The sequence below is a fragment of the Macrobrachium nipponense genome, chromosome 8, assembly GCF_015104395.2.
Source record: "Macrobrachium nipponense isolate FS-2020 chromosome 8, ASM1510439v2, whole genome shotgun sequence".
Taxonomy (NCBI): domain Eukaryota; kingdom Metazoa; phylum Arthropoda; class Malacostraca; order Decapoda; family Palaemonidae; genus Macrobrachium; species Macrobrachium nipponense.
The window spans coordinates 25,862,219-25,872,218 of record NC_087203.1 but is presented as its reverse complement, the minus strand read 5'-3'; the positions used below and the strand labels follow the sequence as shown (position 1 = coordinate 25,872,218).

Genomic DNA, 10,000 nt, shown 5'->3' with positions numbered 1-10,000 from the left:
ATTAATTAAATTCACTGATATTTTCTATTTCGTAGTTTCATATTCCATGCCTCTAAGACTTAATAATTAGTTTCTTCTTTTAGGCAGATTTTATTTTTATTTGTACTTTTGTGTCATTCTTTAAGGGTACCTACTTATAATTCGTGCGCAAACTATTCTGCGCCACCACTACTTGAGACTTTGTAAACTAAGGGTATTTACGGTTGGAAGTTTGGTTTTCCCTTTTACTATCTTTTTACCAGTTTCAATACATTTTGATGATAACTTTCTTGTGTTCTCCATTACTGTCTTTAATAGAGATTCGTTTTTTCAGAATGTTCTCTCAACTGCATATTCAGGAAAAAATTAATAAATCGATATGATTAAATCTGCTCTTTCTTAGAGTATATTTTAGGTCACCGTCACCGTGAACTTTACATAGCCTCAAGACCTGCTAATAGAGGTGATATTCGTTCGGCCTTTCATTAATGAGGGCTGTATCGCGTATAATATTCAACCTGTAAAATTCTCAGCAAAACTGTGAAGTATTAAACTTAGGGCTAAATCATCGACTTTCTTCTCTTCACTTCTTTCGATAATCAGCCCAAATCTCATATGGGCAGAATTAACAGACTATAATGCTAATAGGGCTCCAAAGGGTAAATCAGCCCGCAGAGAGAGACAGACAAGTAACATGAAAAGGTGAGAAACAGAGGGAATACAAAATATAATATACACGAATTTAGAGCAGGAATAAATTTACTCGTCGGTTAAACATTTGGAGGTCAGAAGATTCCACACCACTAGGCAAAATATTACATTTTAGTTGTAGCCAAAATAAAATGCCTAACAAACTGAGAAGAATTAAATCTAATACTGAAAAAACGACAATATTTGCAGCAGCAGCAGCAGCTTGCCTAGTACTGCGAGCAGGTAAGTCAGGTAGAAAAGAGTTTTTGTTTCTGTAGTATATTCTACATAACAAACGTAATGCTCTCACTTGACGCCTAAGCCACAACTCAACATTAAGTTGGCAAAATAAATTGACTTATGATTCACCTCTATCAGATTTTGAGATGAGCGGCAGCACCCCTAGATGCACAGGGAAACATTACCAAAAACAAGAAAGAACAAAAATCTTGAAATACTTTTAATAATAGGTTCCTCCACTAGACATTTGAAACGATTTCCCCAAGATACCAACCAGTTGAGAAACAAAGTAGTATTTCTTAGTTAATACTTCTCAAAAGCCAATACTTTATCAAAAGTTACACAGAGAATCTTAAAATCCTCCCCCCCCCCCCCCTTACAAATAATAAAGCTTTTATTACTCAAAAGAACTAGATGATCAAAGATTTAATAGTCTATCTGGCCATGTATCTTTGGCCTCCTGACGGACAATATCGTCATAGCTGAATTATATAAGGGTGATAATATAACTTCCCACCCACAAAGAAATGTGAAAAATAAAAACTACATACCGTCAAGAAGTGAAAAAAGCTATACCGTTTCTACGCGTAAGGAGCCGCGGAAAAATACAAGCTTTTATCCTGATCATTGCATTAAAGGTGATTGGTAATGTAAAAAAAATATATTTAGTTATTTTTCAATGCGAGGTGAAAAACGAAACGCCCCAAGCAGTGAAAAAAAAACTATATTCTGTCTTCATGAAAGGAAACGATGAAAGGTATCAGAAGTTTTCTTCATTATTGAATTAAAGTGAGATGATAAAGTAACTAAAAAAATAAAAGGTTTTTTAAAGCAGTTTTTATGAATGAAAGACCTCTTTAGTTTAACGAAAATTCGTCTCTGTTCTTATATAATATATATATATATATATAGATATATATATATATATATATATATATATAGATATATTACGTAGTATATATGTATATATGTATATATATATACTATATACATATATATATGTAATATATGTAGATGATATAATAATATATATATAATACATATATACATAGTATATATTATATATATATTACATATATATATATAGATTATATATATATATATATATATATATGTATATATATATATATATATATACATATGTATATATATATCATATAGATATAATATATACATATATATATATATATATATATATATATATATATATATATATATATATATATATATATTATATATATATATATATATTATATATATACATATATATAATATATATATATATATATACGTAGTGTTTAACTGAATCACGAAAGTTTGGAACATGATAATTCCCTAAATAAAAGTATAAGCCAGGAAGGATAGATAAACAACGGAGTTTCTGCAAGATCTTTCGACTCAACGTCCTTTACTTTGCAGACAAACTGACTTACATGAGAAATTTAGAGTACAGGAAAGGTCGTATAAATGACAGATACGGATTATAAGGAGATTAGTACTTAGAATCCAACACACACCTGGAGAATGAGTAACCTTTCCAAACAAGCATAAACATGGGTACGATTTAAGAACAAAAAGATTAAATCAAAGGATTATACAGATCAAGAAATTGAATACATAAGAAAAATAGGAAAAGATTTACGTCATCCTTCACATATATTAGATTTTTGCTATAATAAAGCCCACAAAAAGTTTTATAGTGTAAGTAAAACGGAGAAAGAAAATTCTAAGAATATTCTCAGATTGCCTTATTTCAATGGATTTGAAACCATTAAATCATTGTTAAAAGCCTTTAAAGTAAACCTTGTTTTTTCCTATAATAACACACTAAAAGGAATGTTAGTGTGTTGTTATAATATATAAAATTCCATGTATGGACTGCCCCTCCTTTTATCTTGGACAGTCAAGCAAGGGCTTAGACGTAAGATTAAAACAGCATAAATATTCTGTCAAAACTGGGCAAATATTTAATGCAATATTCATTCATTTAAGTGAAAACAACCACCGGATGAATTAGATTGGTAGTTCAGTAATTGTAAGATCAAAAGATGTCGTTTCACGAAATCTTTTAGATTCTGCCATGATACAACTAGCTTCCCATTGTAATTTTAATATTAGTTGTGGCCTGTTTCATTTAGACCCTTGTATTTGTAACATTTTTAAGAATGACCTCAAAGATCTGATTGTGGTCAGCTGTCGCCCTGTATAATCCTTCAATTGTCTTATCTCTTTCTGAGCAGTTAGACTTAATCTTTTTATTCTCAAATTGTACCATGTTTCTGCTTGTTTGGAAAGGTTACTCATTCTCCAGGTGTGTTGGATTCTAGGTACTTATCTCCTATAGCCATCTGTACTTATACGGCCTTTCCTGTACTCTGAATTTCTCATGTAAGTCAGTTTGTCTGCTAAGTAAAGGAAGAAGTTAAGTCGAAAGATCTTGCAGCAAAAACGGTTTGTTTATCTTTTCTTCGTGTCTTATAACCTTTATTTATAGATTTATCACGTTCCAAACTTTCGTGGATTCAGTTATATACATACATACATACATATATATATATATATATATATATATATAATATATATATATATATATACATACATACATACTACATACATACATACAACATACAACATACACCATACATACATACAACATATCAATATATATATATATATATATATATATATAATATATTATATATATATGCATATACTATAACGCATTATATACGTATATATATAGATATATAATATATATATTATATATATATATATATATATTTGCATATATATACATATATATATATATATATATATATATATATATATATATATTTCATATATATAACGTATTATATACATATATATATATATAGCATATATATACGTATATATATATATCTATATATATATATATATATATATATATATAATATATATACTATATATATATATAGATTTATATATTTGTATTATTTGCATATATATATATATATATATATATATATATATATATATATATATATATTATATATACTATATATATGCATATATATAGCTATATATACATACAAATATATATATAGATATATATATATATATATATATATATATATATATATATATATATATATATATAGATATATATATGTATATATATATATATATGTAAGTTTTACTAGAGTGGTGGAAAATATTCTCATTTTATCCAGGTCAATTATGCTTTTGTTGTAGCTACTGAGAATTTGATGGAAAACATATTTTGAAAATAATTTTTCATGAATATAATTGGTTCAAATTGCATGATGATAAAATTGATGCAAAATGACTAAATATATTACCGAAATATCACGTAAACTTTTTCCAAATTCGATTCATTAATGAATCAATCACTGAAGCAATGGATGATGACGAATGACGTTCATGCTAACTCCTATCCTCAGCCTTTTGAACATTGCATGAAGCAAACGCTGTCGTCACTATTCACACGAGTGTTTCTCTTGGAAACCGTAAATACTGACTTTGGAATGCGATTTTGAAGTGATAGACTTTTAACAACATTAATAATAATAATAATAATAATAATAATAATAATAATATAATTTATACATACACACACACACACATATATATATATATATATATATATATATATATATATATATATATATATAAAGAGGTTCAGGAGGTCCATTGATACTTCACATGAAGGCCAAGATTTATGATAAAACGTTTCGCACATCAACTTTGTGCATCTTCAGTCTATTAAAGAGAAATGCATATACTAAAAAACTAAAAAATAAGGATTCACAATAGTATTCATGTTAAAATGCAATAAAATATAAATAGTTAAAAAAGAGAAGAAGAACCACTGAGGTACCAACCAACTAAAATGGAAGGAAAGCAAGGAATGATTTTTGAGAGATCCAGGTCCAAGACGTTGACTATGCCAGATGTAGAGGTGAAGCCGAGGTGTTGTTATTCAATGGGGGAACCAGTCTTTTAATAATCAAAGATTCCAAGGTAGTTAGGTGGTCCGGGTCTTCAGTGTAACCTAGTATCGAGAAGTGCTGTTTCGATACATTTATTTTGCATTTGGGGCATGACTTTTGATACTAGAAAATTCAGGATTACTAATTCTTTGACCTGTTCTATAACTGAAAACCACATATGGCTACAATATCTCATCTGCAGTAAAATTCGCGTAGGTCCCACATAAGATGCAGGTGCATCCTTGCGCATGTGAATTTATACAACGTGGCATCTCATAAAGTCCTGCAGACGATCTTTGAAATTAAAGAGTGAGCCAATTTTGCAAGGATTGTTTGAGATAAGTTTAATTTTGAGACAAGGAATTTCTTGTTCTATTATTTGTGAGTCTTAGAGAAAACTTCGAATTTGTTATATATGGAATCGACGCATACATCAGTTTCTTTGGGACATCCATTAGCGGAGGAGGTGGTTGGATATAGTTACCTACTAATTTATTAATTATATTATGTACGATGTCTTTGGGATAGGAGTTTTTTTTGAAAAAAGGTTATTAAAAATTCCATTTCGTTATGAAAAATTTGCTAGTTGGATGAGTATTTCAAAGCTCTATATACCAGTGAGTACATGGAATTTTTTCGCGGATATAAGGCCTTCACCTCTGAAGAAATTTACAAAGGATCTTTTAACATGCCAAGCAGCCCAACTACAGGTAGATATTCTAGAGGAAATTGCTTCTTCGGTCTGTAAGCGACTCAATTACTTATACAACAACAAGAAGACGCCTTCAAGAAATGAAGACAGTCGAGGAAGACCCCAGAATAAATCTCCCTTTTCAATATTCTTTATTTTTTTTTATATATATACTTTTCATTTAAAGCGATTTACTTTTTTTATGACAGCTGAAGAGGACTTAGTGAAGGTCGAAAGCTCAGGTTTTCATATTCATTTACGAAAATATTGTGTTTCTACGGTGGATTTTTTCTTAAAATCATTTAAGATAAACGTGAAGACTACCCTCACTACTGGAGTCTTTCTAGGTATTGGATTAGTTATGAAAGTTTGGTCTAATGGCCTAGCACTGGAAACCTTTCTATTATGTCATATATATATATATATATATATACATATATATATATATAGATATATATATATATATATATATAAATATATATATATATATATATTTATATATATATATATATATATATATCTATATATATATATATATATTATATAGAAGGAAGAGAAGATATCCAGAGAGAGAGAAGAGAGAGAGAGAGGGGAGAGAGAGAGAGAGAGAGAGATTTTCTCTGTTAAAATTACCCGACATGTGTGACTTCCTCTTTATATCTCAAAACTCTTACACAACGGGTTCAATGAATGCAATTGATTTCCATATATTATTGCTCATCTTAATTCACCTTCCATTGCCCTTAATTTTTTTCAGCTGTTTTATTCTCCGAGTAAAAACTTCTATGTATCTAACATGGTACTGAATAATACAAAGTTACATAGATCATCCATCTCTTTATAATATTTCCTTCTCACAGACATACCTTACATTCCCTCTGCCATGCCATCACATTTCACTTCTTATCCTACCAGTCCCTACTTTTGATTCTTTGTGGAATAACCTTTCCCTTTCCGTATGTATGTAGTAGTTATACTTTTTCTGCCTAAATTACTAGCTCAGATTCACACACAATTTTTATATGTCGACAATTCATACTGTGGTTGAGACATATGTATTGTTCCAATACAATAGGTAAATGAGCCTCTTTTACGAAGGCCAATGGCAACCAGGCCTTCTATCAAATTCTCGTCATGGTGGCTCTGCAGGGTTAAAAGCCATAAATTGGCCGGTGTAGGTTTACTGGTAGTCTAGAGACTAATTCTATAGAAAAACAAAAACAAGCACATAAGCATGCATCTCTCTCTACCTCTCTCTCTCTCTCACACAATGTATATATTATATATATAGATATACCTATATATATATATATATATATATATATATATATATATATATCTCTTATTTTATTTTGTTTCCACTGCCGGTTTCGGAATAACTGTCTCCATCATCATATCTGACAACAAAAACACACTGAAAAAAAAAAAAATGAAAAATCAGCAAATCACAAACGATCTTTAGAATACAATAACGTTACACAAAAGTTTATTTAAAGATACTTAATGTACAAGCATAAACGAAACAAAGCAACAATAAAAGAAACAAATAACGTTGCTTTATTTCGATTCTTTTTATGTTTGTACACTACCAATTTTCATATAACCTGTTTCGTTGTCAGAACCTGATGCGGAGACAGTTATTCCGGAACCGGTAGTCGTATATATACATATATCATAGATATATATATATATATATATATATATATATATATATATATATATATATATATGTATGTGTTGTGTGTGTGTGTGTGTGTGTGTGTTGCAGAAAGCTAGGTATTTTAGTGAACAAGACCACAGCTGATGGTCGAAAGCTATAAGTTTAGTGTACAAGAAATATATATTCTATAAAGCTACAGAAGGGATACATTGTGGATTGTATCCCCATAGATATAGATATATATATATATATATATATAATATATATATATATATATATAATATATATATAATATACATATATATTATATATATGATATGGGAAAATATTACATATATAAACATAAAAGTATCCTCACATTAACAAGTGATGATTATCAGACATCACCACAGATTAAAAAATAATAGACAGGGTATAGGCCCTGGCCATTTTTGTTAACGGCTTTAGAAAACAAAAATTCTAGTGCTCAGTGCACCCAATCTCTCATTTTTTTACCTGTGGTATATGGGTAGATGGAAAGATAAATAGATTTCCTATCTCTGTATCTGAGAGTTATTAGTTTTAAAATGACAAATCTGTATAGGTTTTATTTCTGACAGCCCTATTACCATGAGCGTTAACGAACTATTTCTTCGGCTCAACAAACTATTTTTCAGTTTCTGAAAAAAAATATTACAAAGTATATGGTCAGAAGTCATCATATGCACAAAAGTCAGTCCATTCATGATCTGAGTGTAATTTGATACTAGTTTACCTGATATAATAATCCGTGACCTATAAAGGATAAATGTAAGAACAAAGTAAGACGATAAAGACCACATTCACTTTATGACAAAAGTCAATACCCAGGGAATTGCATTACTTTATGCCCAGGAACTAATGAATCATTTTCTAAATTCCTTATCAGACTCTTCGTGCAATTCATAGAAATGTTTGGAAATAAATTATGTTGGATTGCGGTAAACACAATCTACTTTTATTGTATTATGGAAATACTAGACCAAAAACTGCAGTTATTGGACATTTAATGGAAACTTTGTAAAATAAGGGCAGTTTGTCGTCGTGAGTGCTCAAGTCATTCTACAGGATATAATCCAGTTGTATAAAGTAAAGAAATAATGGATGCTGTTAGAAAGATTAACGAGTTAATTTGGGGTCATAAAATAAATTAAATCCATCTGCATGTCTTTTTGACTGTTTAAAACTTAAAATGAAAGAATGTTCTCACAACATGGTTAGTACATGGATGTTACAGTACGACGGCCTAACTCTAGTATTTCATTTCCTCCACTTATAGCACAATCAAGTATAATCCAAGAACTAACATTTTATCAGCATCCCTTTTGAAGAGATAGTAACAGGAAATAAGGCTTCATCAGTGAAAAAACTCCTTAGAATCTGATTTTGAGGGGAATGTGGAGAGGTGTGTGTCTAGTATCACCAACAAAAATTTAAGGGGACCGACTACCTTTAAAGAGCCAACAGAAATTCAAAATGCTTCACACTCCACAGTTTCTATCCGATTTTCATAATTCAAAAAGCATTTTATGCCCAGACTCTTTCTTTATTTGGCCAACATTTTTGGTGCTCCAATCTGAATATTTAATATTTTTTTGCGAATATCTTACTTGAAGAGGAGATCCACCTTTGAAAAATATCTAAAAAAAAAACAAATATGTGAAAGAAAGGAGTTTCTATTTAAGTATTCTTGGTCTGGCTGTGTCAAAAAAAAGAAGTCTATCACAGGCCATTTCCTAGTCAAATAGTCGAGCCATCTTTAAAAAAAAAGCCTCACGCGAGAATATTAAGGTAGCAGGGATTGTGGCAATGAAAATTACCTATGTTATTACAAATACCTAAGAAAAGGAACGGCAGTCCAGATTTTTCCGACAAGCACATTGGGGTAAGATCAACGGAAGATGCATGCTCTGAGAGTGCATCGCAATTATTAATAAAATCTGGAAATAAGCGAACAATGAAGCTTTATGACCAGTTGGAAGAGGACAGAACTTGAAATCACACTCGTACGTTAAGACCTAAGATGCTTGTAGGTAACATAGCCCCTGATGAATCGCTGAAATCGGTATGTTGCAGTTGCAGGAAAAGTGAGACCCAGTGCCAAACAATGAGATGCAGCTGCAGAAGAGATTAGGGGCTTTTTTAGTGTTACAGCTTGTGGGGTCTGCTGTGGCCAATGTTCAAATGGAGAAGCGGCAATGATGAATGATGACTTGTCAGAGGAAGATGAAGATATCTAATTTGGCTTTGATAATATTAGTTATAACATTTTCTTAAACGATTTACAAATAATTTTAGAGATGTAGTAAATATATCAGGATCTTTGTTCTTTCAGAGATAGCCCCCTTGTACCATAAAGTATGCGGTGAAATTGTACCGTAAAGTATGCGGTGAAACTGTACCGTAAAGTATGCGGTGAAATTATGTTTCAAACAAAATTTGGAATAAATTCGTTTCGTTATAGTCAGATATTAACTTAGTATATATTTCTACAGTTTTTCCTTGCATACTTTGTCTTCAATCAAATTCAGATTTTTAGGTAAAGAATGAATTGCATATTCTTTTGATATTTCATGATGAAATGGAAATACATGAAAAATTAACTGCAGTATCTACACTATATTAGTGTTATGAAATTAAGTTACCTTATATGATATATTAATATTCTGATTTTTTTTTATTCCATGAACATTTTTCATTAAATGGCTATATTTTTCCAATTATTTTACG

The 10,000-nt window shown here is 30.0% G+C and overlaps 1 protein-coding gene across 3 annotated transcripts in view; it reads left to right on the top strand.

Moving 5' to 3' along the window:
* The window catches only part of LOC135222624 (neural-cadherin-like), a 451,947-nt gene that overhangs the window by 43,141 nt on the left and 398,806 nt on the right, over positions 1-10,000 (top strand). The gene's annotated exons all lie outside the window — the stretch shown is intronic.